This window comes from Callithrix jacchus, chromosome 5 (genome assembly GCF_049354715.1).
Source record: "Callithrix jacchus isolate 240 chromosome 5, calJac240_pri, whole genome shotgun sequence".
Taxonomy (NCBI): domain Eukaryota; kingdom Metazoa; phylum Chordata; class Mammalia; order Primates; family Cebidae; genus Callithrix; species Callithrix jacchus.
Window position 1 is genome coordinate 93,629,053 of NC_133506.1, and position 13,347 is coordinate 93,642,399.

At 37.7% G+C, this 13,347-nt stretch overlaps 1 protein-coding gene across 13 annotated transcripts in view; it reads right to left on the minus strand.

Moving 5' to 3' along the window:
• The window catches only part of TRIM37 (tripartite motif containing 37), a 127,237-nt gene that overhangs the window by 24,149 nt on the left and 89,741 nt on the right, over positions 1 to 13,347 (minus strand). The window lies entirely within an intron of this gene.

Here is a 13,347-nt window from a genome sequence, read left to right on the forward strand (position 1 = left end):
AAAAGCTTATCCACCATGATCAAGTAGGATTTATCCCAGGGATGCAAGGCTGGTTCAACATACGCAAGTCTATAAACATAATTCACCACATAAACAGAACCAGAAATAAAAACCAGATGATTATCTCAACTGATGCAGAAAAGGCCTTTGACAAAATTCAACAGCCCTTTATGCTAAAAACCCTCAGTAAACTCGGTATTGATGGAACGTATCTCAAAGTAATAAAAGCTACTTACGACAAACCAACAGCCAATATCATACTGAATGGGCAAAAACTGGAAGCATTCCCTTTGAAATCTGGCACTAGACAAGGATGCCCACTCTCACCACTCCTATTCAATATAGTACTGGAAGCTCTAGCCAGAGCAATCAGGCAAGAAAAAGAAATAAAGGGTATTCAAATAGGAAAGGAGGAAGTCAAACTGTCTCTATTTGCAGACGACATGATAGTATATCTAGAAGACCCCATCGTCTCAGCCCAAAAACTCCTGAAACTGATAAGCAACTTCAGCAAAGTCTCAGGATATAAAATCAATGTGCAAAAATCACAAGCATTCCTATACACCAATAACAGACTTAAAGAGAGCCAAATCAAGAACAAACTGCCATTCACAACTGCTACAAAAAGAATAAAATACCTAGGAATACAACTAACAAGGAACGTAAGGAACCTCTTCAAGGAGAACTACAAACCACTGCTCAACGAAATAAGAGAGGACACAAACAGATGGAGAAACATTCCATGTTCATGGTTAGGAAGAATCAGTATCGTGAAAATGGTCATACTGCCCAAAGTAATTTACAAAATCAACACTATTCCCATCAAGCTACCATGGACTTTCTTCACAAAACTGGAAAAAAACCACCTTGAACTTCATATGGAACCAAAAGAGAGCCCGCATAGCCAAGTCAATTCTAAGCAAAAAGAACACAGTGGGAGGCATCACGCTACCGGACTTCAAACTATACTACAAGGCTACAGTAATCAAAACAGCATGGTACTGGTACCAAAACAGACATATAGACCAATGGAACAGAACAGAGGCATCGGAGGCAACACAACATATCTACAACCATACAATCTTTGGTAAACCCGACAAAAACAAGCAATGGGGAAAGGATTCCCTGTTTAATAAATGGTGTTGGGAAAACTGGCTAGCCATGTGCAGAAAGCAGAAACTGGACCCCTTCCTGACACCTTACACTAAAATTAACTCCAGATGGATTAAAGACTTAAACATAAGACCTGGCACCATAAAAACCCTAGAAGAAAATCTAGGCAAAACCATTCAGGACATAGGAGTAGGCAAGGACTTCATGAACAAAACACCAAAAACATTGGCAACAAAAGCCAAAATAGACAAATGGGACCTAATCAAACTCCACAGCTTCTGCACCGCAAAAGAAACAGTCACTAGAGTGAATCGGCAATCAACAGAATGGGAAAAAAATTTTTGCAGTTTACCCATCTGACAACGGGTTGATATCCAGAATTTACAAAGAACTAAAACAGATTTACAAGAAAAAACAAGCCCATTCAAAAATGGGCAAAAGATATGAAGAGACACTTTACAAAAGAAGACATACATGAGGCCAACAAACATATGTAAAAATGTTCATCATCACTCGTCATCAGAGAAATGCAAATCAAAACTACATTGAGATACCATCTCACGCTAGTTAGAATGAGGATCATTAAAAAATCTGAAGACAACAGATACTGGAGAGGATATGGAGAAATAGGAACACTTTTACACTGCTGGTGGGAGTGTAAATTAGTTCAACCATTGTGGAAGACAGTGTGGCGATTCCTCAAGGACCTAGAAATAGAAATTCCATTTGAGCCAGCAATCCCATTACTGGGTATATATTCAAAGGACTATAAATCGTTCTACTATAAGGACTCATGCACATGAATGTTCATTGCAGCACTGTTTACAATAGCAAAGACCTGGAACCAACCCAAATGCCCATCGATGATAGACTGGACTGGGAAAATGTGGCACATAGACACCAGGGAATATTATGCAGCCATCAAAAACGATGAGTTTGTGTCTTTTGTAGGGACATGGATGAATCTGGAGAACATCATTCTCAGCAAACTGACACAAGAACAGAAAATGAAATACACCACACATTCTCACTCATAGGTGGGTGATGAACAATAAGAACACATGGACACAGGGAAGGGAGCACTACACACTGGGGTCTATTGGGGGGAGCTGGGGAGGGATAGCATTGGGAGAAATGCCAGATGTGGGTGAAGGGAGGAAGACAGCAAATCACACTGTCACGTGTGTACCTATGCAACTATCTTGCATGTTCTGCACATGTACCCCAAAACCTAAAATGCAATTAAAAAAAAAAATCTGCCAGGCATGGTGGCGGGTGCCTATAGTTCCACCTACTTGGGATGCTGAGGCAGGAGAATTGCTTGAACCCAGGAAGTGGAGACTGCAGTAAGCTGACACTGCACCACTGTACTCCAACCTGGACAACAGAGCAAGACTCCATCTCAAAATAAATAAATAAATTAAAAAATAATAAAAATAAAGTTTAAAAAAATTCGTTAATAGATAATAAACAGGCTCAGCAAGGATGCAGGATACAAGACAAAATAATTCACTGTCTTTCTCTACACTAGCAGACAATTTGAGAATTAAGTTAAGAAAATTTTATTTTTTAAAGCATCAAATACAATTAAAATACTTAGGAATTTATTTGACAAAAGAAATGCAAGACTTGTCCACTGAAAACTACCACACATTGTTGAAAGAAAGTAGAGACAACAGGAAAGACATCCTATTTACAAGAAAAAACAAGCCCATTCAAAAATGGGCACAAGTATTCCACTGATGGAACACTTAATATTGTTAACAAAGCAGTATTTCCAAAATTGATTCACAGATTCAACACAATTTCTATAAAAATAGTTGTCGTTTTTGTTTTTGTTTTCTTTGCAGAAATTGACAAGCTAATCCTCAAATCCATTTGAAAATGTAAGAGACCCCCAATAGCCAAAACAATCTTAAATGAAACATTCACTTCTGGTTTCAAAAGTTACTATAACTACAGTAATCAAGACTACATGGTACTGCCATATATATATATATATATATCATCAAAACAGAATTAAGAGTCTAGAAACAAGTCCTTACATTTATGGTCCACTGATTTTTTTACAAGGATGCCCAGACAATTCAATGGGCAAAGAAAAAAAGAAAGACAATAACAAGTGTTGTCAAGGGTGTAGAAAACCTGGAGCCCTCATATACTGCTGCTGGGAATATAAAATGATGCAGCCACTTTGAAAAATAGTCTGGCACCGGTAGTTCCTCAAAAAGTTAAACACAGTTCCCATGTAACCCAGTAATTCCACTTCTAAGTATACACTCAAGATAAACAAAACCGTATGTCCACACAAAAACTTATACATGAATGTTCATAGCAGCACTACTGATAATAGCCAAAAAGCAGAAACAATCCAAATGTTCATCAACAAATGAGTGAATAAACAATATGTGGTACAGCCATACAATAAAATATCACACAGCCATAAAAAGAAATAAATATATTCCACAACATGGATGAACCTTAAAAGGGCTGTGTTAAGTGAAACAAGCCAGACATAGAAGACCTCATATAGTATGAGTCTATTTATATGAAAAATCCAGAAGAAGAAAAATCCATAGAGAAAAAGTAGATTAGTGGTTACAAGAAGCTGGGAGAAGGGGAAAATGGGAAGTGACTTTTTTTTTTTTTAATTTTTTATTGCATTTTAGGTTTTGGGGTACATGTGCAGAACATGCAAGACAGTTGCATAGGTACACACATGGCAGTGTGTTTTGCTTCCTCTCTCACCTTCGGGAAGTGACTTTAATGGGTGTGGAGTTCTAGGGAGAAGGTTGATAAAAATGTTCTTAGACTTACGTATATGTTTTAGTCTTAGGAAAAATGACGATCAATTTCTCCACTAAAAGAATAAATGAATTGAGAACGATCCAAGATGGCCGATAGCTAACATCCCGGGATTGCAGCTCTCAGGGAAGGCGCGGAGAACTAGAGGACGCCACACTTTCAGACAAAGTCTGGTCGCTCACGAAGCAGAAGATCCCCCAGTGGTGGAAACACACGAGTAGCCAGCGCGACTCTCGTGGTCGGCGCAGCGGTTCTGCCGGCACCTCGACGTGGCAGCGCTCGGGACCGGTTCCCCTTCTGACCGAGGTTTGGAGCCCCGGGAAGGCAGAGTCGCTTACTACAGAAACAAGAAGGAAGCCCGACAGGAGAATCCTGGGCAGAAAAGCACCATCAGTTTTAACGCCGCTGCTCTGGCCCTGGGAACTAACAACCTGGACATCCACTCAAGAGACCTAATCTGAAAGTTGGTAATTTCAAAGACGACAGGAGGATAAATTTACAATGACGAGAAGAAACCAGCATAAAAAAGCTGAGAATACTCAAAGTCAGAACGCCTCTCCCTCTAAAGATGATCACAGTTCCACATCAACAATGGAACAAGGCTTGATGGAGAACGAGCGCATCCTGATGACAGAATCAATCTTCAAGGAATGGATAATAACAAACTTCGGTGAGTTAAAAGAACATGTTGTAGCCAAACGTAAAGAAACTAGGAACTTTGAAAAAAGGTTTGATGAAATCCTATTGAGAATAGACAACTTAGAGAGGAGTATGAGTGAATTAATGGAACTGAGGAATACAATATAGGAACTCCGAGAAGTATGCACAGGTTTAAACACTCGAATTGTTCAAGCAGAAGAAGGGATATCAGAGGTCAAAGTCCAACTTAATGAAATAAAACGTGAAGAAAAGATTAGAGAAAAAAGGATAAAAAGGAATGAGCAAAGTCTCCAAGAAATGTGGGACTATGTGAAAAGACCAAATTTACGTTTGATAGGTGTACCTGAATGCGATGGAGAGAATGAATCCAAGCTGGAAAATACCCTTCAGGATATTATTCAGGAAAATTTTCCTAAACTAGCAAAGCAGGTCAACATTCAACCCCAGGTAATACAGAGAACACCACAAAGATATTCCTCAAGAAGAGCAACCCCAAGGCACATAATCGTTAGATTCACCAGGGTTGAAACGAAGGAGAGGATACTAAGGGCAGCCAGAGAGAAAGGTCAGATTACCCACAAAGGCAAGCCTATCAGACTTACAGCAGATCTCTCGGCAGAAACTCTACAGGCCAGAAGAGAGTGGGGGTCAATATTCAACATCCTCAAAGAACAGAACCTTCAGCCCAGAATTTCATATCCAGCCAAACTAAGCTTCACAACTGAAGGAAAAATAAAATCTTTTATGAACAAGCAAGAACTCAGAGATTTTATTACCACCAGGCCTGCTTTACAAGAGCTTCTGAAAGAAGCATTACACACAGAAAGAAACAACCAGTATTAGCCTTTCTAAAAATACACCAAAAAGTAAAGAGCACCAACATAAAGAAGAATTTACACCAACGAATGGATAAAACAGCCAGTCAACATCAAATGGCAGTAACCCTAAATTTAAATCGACTGAATTCCCAATCAAAAGACACAGCCAAAACCCAACGGCATGTTACATCCAGACCTGTTTCACATGCAAGGATACACAAAGACTCAAAACAAAGGGATGGAGAAAGATTTACCAACCAAATGGAGAACAAAAATAAATAATAAATAAATAAAAAGCAGGAGTTGCAATTCTCGTATCGGATAAAATAGATTTTAAAGCAACAAAGATATAGTGGTAAAAGGATCAATGCAACAACAAGAGCTAACGATCCTAACACCCAGATAGGAGACTTAGATTCAATGAGACAGAAAATTAATAAGGATATCAAGGACTCGAACTCAGATCCAGAACAAGTAAACTTAATAAATATTTATAGAGCTCTCCACTTCAAATACACAAAATATACATTCTTGTCAATACCACATCACACCTACACATTAGTTTAAATGAAACATTGATTGGCCATTATTAATACCCAATTTTTTTCAAAATAAAGCAATATTTCCATTTACTCTCCCTCTTTCTTCCTCTCCTTTACTTATTTTTTTTTTCTTTCCTTCTCTCAAAAAAAAAGAAATCAACTTGTAAACCTCTAGATCCAGGTCGGCAATGTCTCTTTCATTGCTTGATTTCCTTTCTTCCCTTCCCTCCTTCCCTCCCCGCTTCCTCCCTTCCTTCCTTCCTTCATCCCTTCCTTCCTCCCTACCGTCCTTATTCCCTTCCTTCCTGCCTTCCTCCCCCTGCCAAAAAAAAAAAAAAAAAAAAAAAAGAATAAATGAATTATCAGTTAAGGGGAAAAAAATGCATTAACAAAGACAAAAGCAGAAATATAATAAAGTGGTAAAAGACAAGGGATGAAATAAATCTAAGAACTTGGTCTTTGAGGAGATGAACAAAATTAACAAATCCCCTGAGCAAGTCAAATCAAAGGAAAAAAAAACACAAGTAAGCAATAAAATAAGTGAAAAAGGAGTTAACACCCCATATGCCCAAGAAGTTTAAAAAATTTAAGAAAATAGAATAAATGACCATATATCAATAAATTTAAAGGCCCAAATATAATTAGATTTTCTTGAGAAACTAATTATAGTAACTGACTTAAATAGCAGAAGTACGAGAAAACCACATCTGACAAGAGATTAATGACAAGAATTATAAGGAGCTCAAACAACTCTATAGGAAAACATTTAATAATATGATTAAAAATGGGTAAAAGTTCTGAATAGATATTTCTCAAAAGAAGACATACAAATAGCAAACAGGCATACGAAAAAGTGCTCAACATCACTGATTATCAGAGAAATGCAAATCAAAACTACAGTAAGATACCATCTCATCCCAGTTAAAATGGATTTTACCCAAAACACAGGCAATAACAAAAGCTGGTAAGGATGTAGAGAAAAGGCAACTCTCATACACCATTGGTGGGAATGTGAAGTTAGTAAAACCATTACAGAAAACAGTTTGGAAGTTCCTTGAAAAGTTAAAAATAAATCTATCATATGATCCAGCAATCCCACTGCTAGTTATATACCCAAAAGAAAGCAAATTAGTTTATCAAAGCGCTATCTGTACTCCCATGTTTACTACAGCACTATTCACAATAACCATGGTTTGGAAGCAACCTAAGTGTCCATCCACAGACAAATGGATAAAGAAACTCTGTGTCACCCCTGTAACCCCATCACTTTAGAAGGCCGAGGTGGGTGGATCATTTGAGGTCAGGAGTTTGAGACCAGCCTGAACAACAAGATAAAAGCCCATCTCTACTAAAAAATACATAAAAAATTAGCTGGGCATGGTGGCACATACCTGCAGTCCCAGTTACTTGGGAGGCTGAGACAGGAGAATCACTTGAACCCAGGAGGTGGAAGTTGCAGTGAGCTGAGATAGAGCCACTGCACTTCAGCCTGGGCAACAGAGCACTTCAGGCTGGGCAACTCCATATCCGCCCCCCACCCCGCCGGCCAAAAAAAAAAAAAAGAGAAGTGGTATATATATACATGGAATATTACTCTGCCATAAAAAATGAATGAGAACCTGTCATTTGCAACATGGATGGAACTGGAGGTCATTATGTTCAGTGAAATAAGTCAGGCACAGAAAGACAAACTTCACACATTCTCACTTATTTGGGGGGCTAAAAATTAAAACAACTAAATTCAAGATAATAAAGCAATGGTTACCAGAGGCTAGGGAGTGTAGTGAGTGGCTGATGGGATGGTTAATGGGTACAAAAATACAGTTAGATAGAATTAATAAGATCTAGTATTTGTTAGAACAACAGGATGACTATAGTCTACAATAATTTATTGTACATTTAAAAATAACTAAAAGGCAGGGCAGTGGTCACGCCTGTAATCCCAGCACTTTGGGAGGCTGTGGCAGGTGGATCACAAGGTCAAGAGATTGAGACCATCCTGGTCAACATGGTGAAACCCCGTCTCTACTAAAAATACAAAAATTAGCTGGGCATGGTGGTGCACGCCTGTAGTCCCAGCTACTCGGGAGGCTGAGGCAGGAGAATTGTTTGAACCCAGGAGGCAGAGGTTGTGGTGAGCTGAGATTGCGCCATTGCACTCCAGCCTGGGTAACAAGAGCAAAACTCCATCTTAAAAAAAAAAAAAAATGAAAAGAATACATTTGGATTGTTTTAACACAAAGGATAAATGCTTGAGATGATAGATACTCCATTTACCCTGATGTAATTATTATGCAATGTATGCATGTATCAAAATATCTCATATATCCTATAAATATATCCATATACCTATAATATACCCACAAAAATTTAAAAAATTGCAAAATATGAGGAAACCAATAAACACAACAGAAATTTAAAAGGTTGTTAAAATTCTAACTCTGAAAGAGTTATACTATTTTTATGAATGCTTTTTATCAGACACAAAGTTTAATACAGCAAAGGAGCAAACGACATATAGGTGAAATAATTTTATAGCACAGAAAAGGAAAATGCATCTGAATTTAATCTGTAAAACAAGCACAGAAAAAGAAGTAAAGTGGGTTAAGGATAATGTAATGAAATAAGTCGATTTCACTCATGACTATGTAGTCAAGGATCCTAAGTAAAATATTAGCAAACTGAATATAGCAGTGTTTTGTTTTTTTTTTTTTTGAGGAAGAAAGGAAGGCAGGAAGGGAGGAAAGGAGGAAGGGAGGGAGGAAGGAAGGGAAAAAGGGAGGGAGGGAGAGAAGGGAAGGAAGGAAATCAAGCAACGAGAGAGACATTGCTGACCTGGATCTAGAGGTCTACAAGCTGATTTCTTTTTTTTCTTTTTTTAAGGGAAGGAAAAAAAAAAGGAGTGAAGGAGAGGAAGAAAGAGGAAGAAAAAGAGGGAGAGAGAACGGAAATGTTGCTTTATTCTAAAAAAAAAAAAAAAAGGGTATTAATAATGGCCAATGTTTCATTTAAACCTGTGAGTAGGTGTGATGTGGTATTGACAAGAATGTATATTTTGTGTATTTAAAGTGGAGAGCTCTATAAATATTTATTAAGTTTACTTGTTCTGGATCCAAGTTTTAGTCCTTGATATCCTTATTAATTTTCTGTCTCATTGAGTCTAAGTCTCTATGTATCTGGGTGTTAGGATCGTTAGCTCTTGTTGTTGCATTGATCCTTTTACCACTATATCTTTGTTGCTTTAAAATCTATTTTATCAGATACGAGAATTGCAACTCCTGCTTTTTATTTATTTATTTATTTATTTATTTATTTTTGCTCTCCATTTGGTTGGTAAATCTTTCTCCATCCCTTTGTTTTGAGTCTTTGTGTATCCTTGCATGTGAAACAGGTCTGGATGTAACATGCCGTTGGGTTTTGGCTGTGTCTTTTGATTGGGAATTCAGTCAATTTAAATTTAGGGTTACTGCCATTTGATGTTGACTGGCTGTTTTATCCATTCGTTGGTGTAAATTCTTCTTTATGTTGGTGCTCTTTACTTTTTGGTGTATTTTTAGAAAGGCTAATACTGGTTGTTTCTTTCTGTGTGTAATGCTTCTTTCAGAAGCTCTTGTAAAGCAGGCCTGGTGGTAATAAAATCTCTGAGTTCTTGCTTGTTCATAAAAGATTTTATTTTTCCTTCAGTTGTGAAGCTTAGTTTGGCTGGATATGAAATTCTGGGCTGAAGGTTCTGTTCTTTGAGGATGTTGAATATTGACCCCCACTCTCTTCTGGCTTGTAGAGTTTCTGCTGAGAGATCTGCTGTAAGTCTGATGGGCTTCTCTTTGTAATTAACCTGACCTTTCTCTCTGGCTGCCCTTAGTATTTTCTCCTTTGTTTCAACCCTGGTGTATCTAACGATTATGTGCCTTGGGGTTGTTCTTCTTGACGAATATCTTTGTGGTGTTCTCTGTATTACCTGGGGTTGAATATTGTTCTGTTTTGCTAGTTTAGGAAAATTTTCCTGACTAATATCCTGAAGAATATTTTCCAGCTTGGATTCATTCTCTCCATCGCATTCAGGTACACCTATCAAAAAGACACCTATTTGGTCTTTTCACATAGTCCCACATTTCTTGGAGACTTTGCTCATTCCTTTTTATCCTTTTTTCTCTAATCTTGTCTTCTCGTTTTATTTCATTAAGTTGGACTTTGACCTCTGATATCCTTTCTTCTGCTTGAACAATTCGAGTGTTTAAACCTGTGCATACTTCTTGGAGTTCCTGCATTGTATTCTTCAGTTCCATTAATTCACTTATATTCCTCTCTAAGTTGTCTATTCTCATTAGGATTTCGTCAAACCTTTTTTCAAAGTTCTTAGTTTCTTTACATTGGGCTACTACATGTTCTTTTAACTCACAGAAGTTTCTTATTATCCATCTTCTGAAGCCTGATTCTGTTAATGAGATGCGCTCGTTCTCCATCAAGTCTTGTTCCCTTGTTGATGAGGAACTGTGATCCTCTTTAGAGGGAGAGGCATTCTGATTTTGAGTATTCTCAGCCTTTTTACGCTGGTTTCTTCCCATCATTGTAAATTTATCCACCTGTCGTCTTTGTAATTACCAACTTTCAAATTAGGTCTCTGAGTGGATGTCCAAGTTGTTAATTGCCAGGGCTGAAATATGAGCAACCCACTGCGTCAGCCAAAACAGCAGCGTTAAGACTGATGGTGCTTTTCTGCCTGGGAATCTCCCGTCTGGCTTCCTTCTTGAGTCCGTAATAGGCGACTCTGCCTTCCCGGAGCTCCAAACCTCGGTCAGAAGGGGAACCTGTCCCATTTACTCTGCACCAAGAGCTGCCACGCTGAGGTGCCGGTGAAACCACTGCGCCGGCCACAAGAGTCACGCTGGCGACCCATGGAGCTCCTCCACTGGGAATCTTCTGCTCCATGAGCGACCAAAGTTGTCTGAAAGTGTGGCGTCCTCTCGTTCTCTGAGCTTTCACTGGGAGCTGCAATCCCAAGATGTTAGCGATCGGCCATCTTGGATTGTTCTCCTGTTTTTTTTTTTTTTTAATTATCGATTCAAACTAAATAGGATTCATTTCAGTATTTCAAGAATGGTCAACATTGGAAATATAACTTATTTTATGTTAATAAAGTAATGAAACAATAATAAATCATTTTGACAAATGTCAAAAAATCATTTGATATAATTCTATACAGCTTTAGCTGAAAAAGAAAAGAAAATCTCATAGTAAGAAAAGAGGCAGTTTGGTGTTAGGGTATAGGGCATAGGTTGTGCAGTTCAAGTTTTTGGCTCTGTCAATTACCAATGTGAAACTCTAGCAACATTATTCAATGCCTGCTGCCTTGGTTTCCTCATCTGTAAACCGGGAATGAAATTAACTTACCGCTTAGACTTCTTGTTAAGATTAAGTGAGTCAATGCATGTGATTTAGAATAGTTAGAATAATGTCTGGCACATAGTTAACACTTAGTCTTTAAATGTAAAGCAATTCCAGTCAAAATACTTTGGAGGAAGATGCGCAAGAACCACTAATAACATTTTGAAAAACAAAAACAGAATAAACATATCCTATCATAGTATTACAAACTATAAAACTACATTAGTGTTAGTCTGGAAGAGGACACAATACTGGGTTGAACAACACCAAATGGATGTTTTTGTATGTCCAAAAGTTGAGTACTGGCAATTTCATTTGTTTCAACCTCTATGAGTTCAAAAACAGAACCATGTTTGGGAATCTGGTCTATAATAAAAGATGGATTTCATATTGCATCATATTTCAAAAAACACATTTCATTCATTTGGGGGAAGATCATTCAATTTACCTCAAATATCATCATATAAAATTAACTTTATATATATAAATTAATGATCTAAATGTAAAAAAGTTAGAAAACAAGAAGTACCAGAAGAAATTAAGGGTTGTTTTTATTAACTTGGGAGTTAAAAAGCCTTCAAAATAAAAATAAAACCCCCAACATCATGAATATTATTAATACAGATATCTAAGATATAATTTTAAACCTCTGTGATTAACAGGAAAAAAATGTGGCAACAGAGAAGATACAGTTGTCTCTTGGTATAAGTAGGGGTTGGTTCCAGAACCCCTGCATATACCAAAATTCTTGACTGAAGTCCCACTGTAAAACCTGCAGAATCTGCCTATAGTAAAGTTGGCCCTCCTATATGCAGGGGCATCACCTGAATACTGTAGTTTCAATCTTCCTCTGGTTGAAAACAATCTGAATATAAGTGGACCTATACAGTACACTTGGCCTCTCACCTTGACACTTCTCAAAGATATTTATCAAAGGTAACCACTCTACTTCTTGAGATGCATTATTTTAGATTTTTGAGATACTATCCCTTCCAGTGTTTTTCCTACCTTAATGACTGCTCTTTCAATTTCCTTTGCTGGCCTCTCCTATTTATTAGACCTTTAAGTGCCAGAGAGTCAAAATTTTGCTTATCCATTGAAAATCCCTCTGAACTTGACCCTATTCAGTTCCCTGGATTTAAATAATATAAAATACTATTGATTCCCAACTGTTTATATCCAGCATTGACCTTTCTCTGGAGGTCATTATGTTCAGTGAAATAAGTGATTGCTTACTGTGTATTTGGCAATAAACAAGACAAAATTCTTAACATCATAGATCTTGTATTCTAGTAATGGGAATCAGACATTAAAATGTGTAAATAAATAAGTAAAGATAATTTCAGTGGTTAAAAAGTGCCGCGAAAGAAACAGCAGAGGAGTAGGATGGGAGGAGCAGATAAGACCTGTTCTATTGGGGTAGTCAGAGAAAGTCTCTGTGAGGAGGCAGCACTTGACCTGAAACCTGAAGGTTAGAAGGTTGCAGCTATTTAGAGATCTAGGACAAGCAGTGTTTGCTTCTCTGAGTTTCTCTCTGAGTTTCAAACTTGTGTACCATTCATGTGCCTGTAACATTTTACTAGAGTCTAGCAGGCATCTCAAATTTAAATTCTTTTTAAAAAAGAATACCTGACTTTCTGCCCTTGCCTTCTCCCAAGCCCCATGATCTGCTTCTTATCTGATTTGCTCCTCAATAAATGATACCACTGGCTACTAAGTTGCTTAGGCCAAAACTTAATCATAATTCTTAGTTTCTCTCTTTTCCTAAAACTCCATTTAGGCTTTTTCAACTATGGTTCTGAGAAAGAACTCAGCCCTGCTGATCTAAGAATGGATTAACTTTTCTCCTATGCATCTAGAATAACACATCCTTAAGAGAACTGAAAGACGAAAACCCCAGTCGAGAAAGGCTGCTAGCCTAGGAGCAAGTCGCTCTATCTACTATTATAACTCCAGAAAATGCCATCATATTTCACACAAGATACTGTAATAGGCTGTTATTGGTCTCACAACTCCTGTCCTCA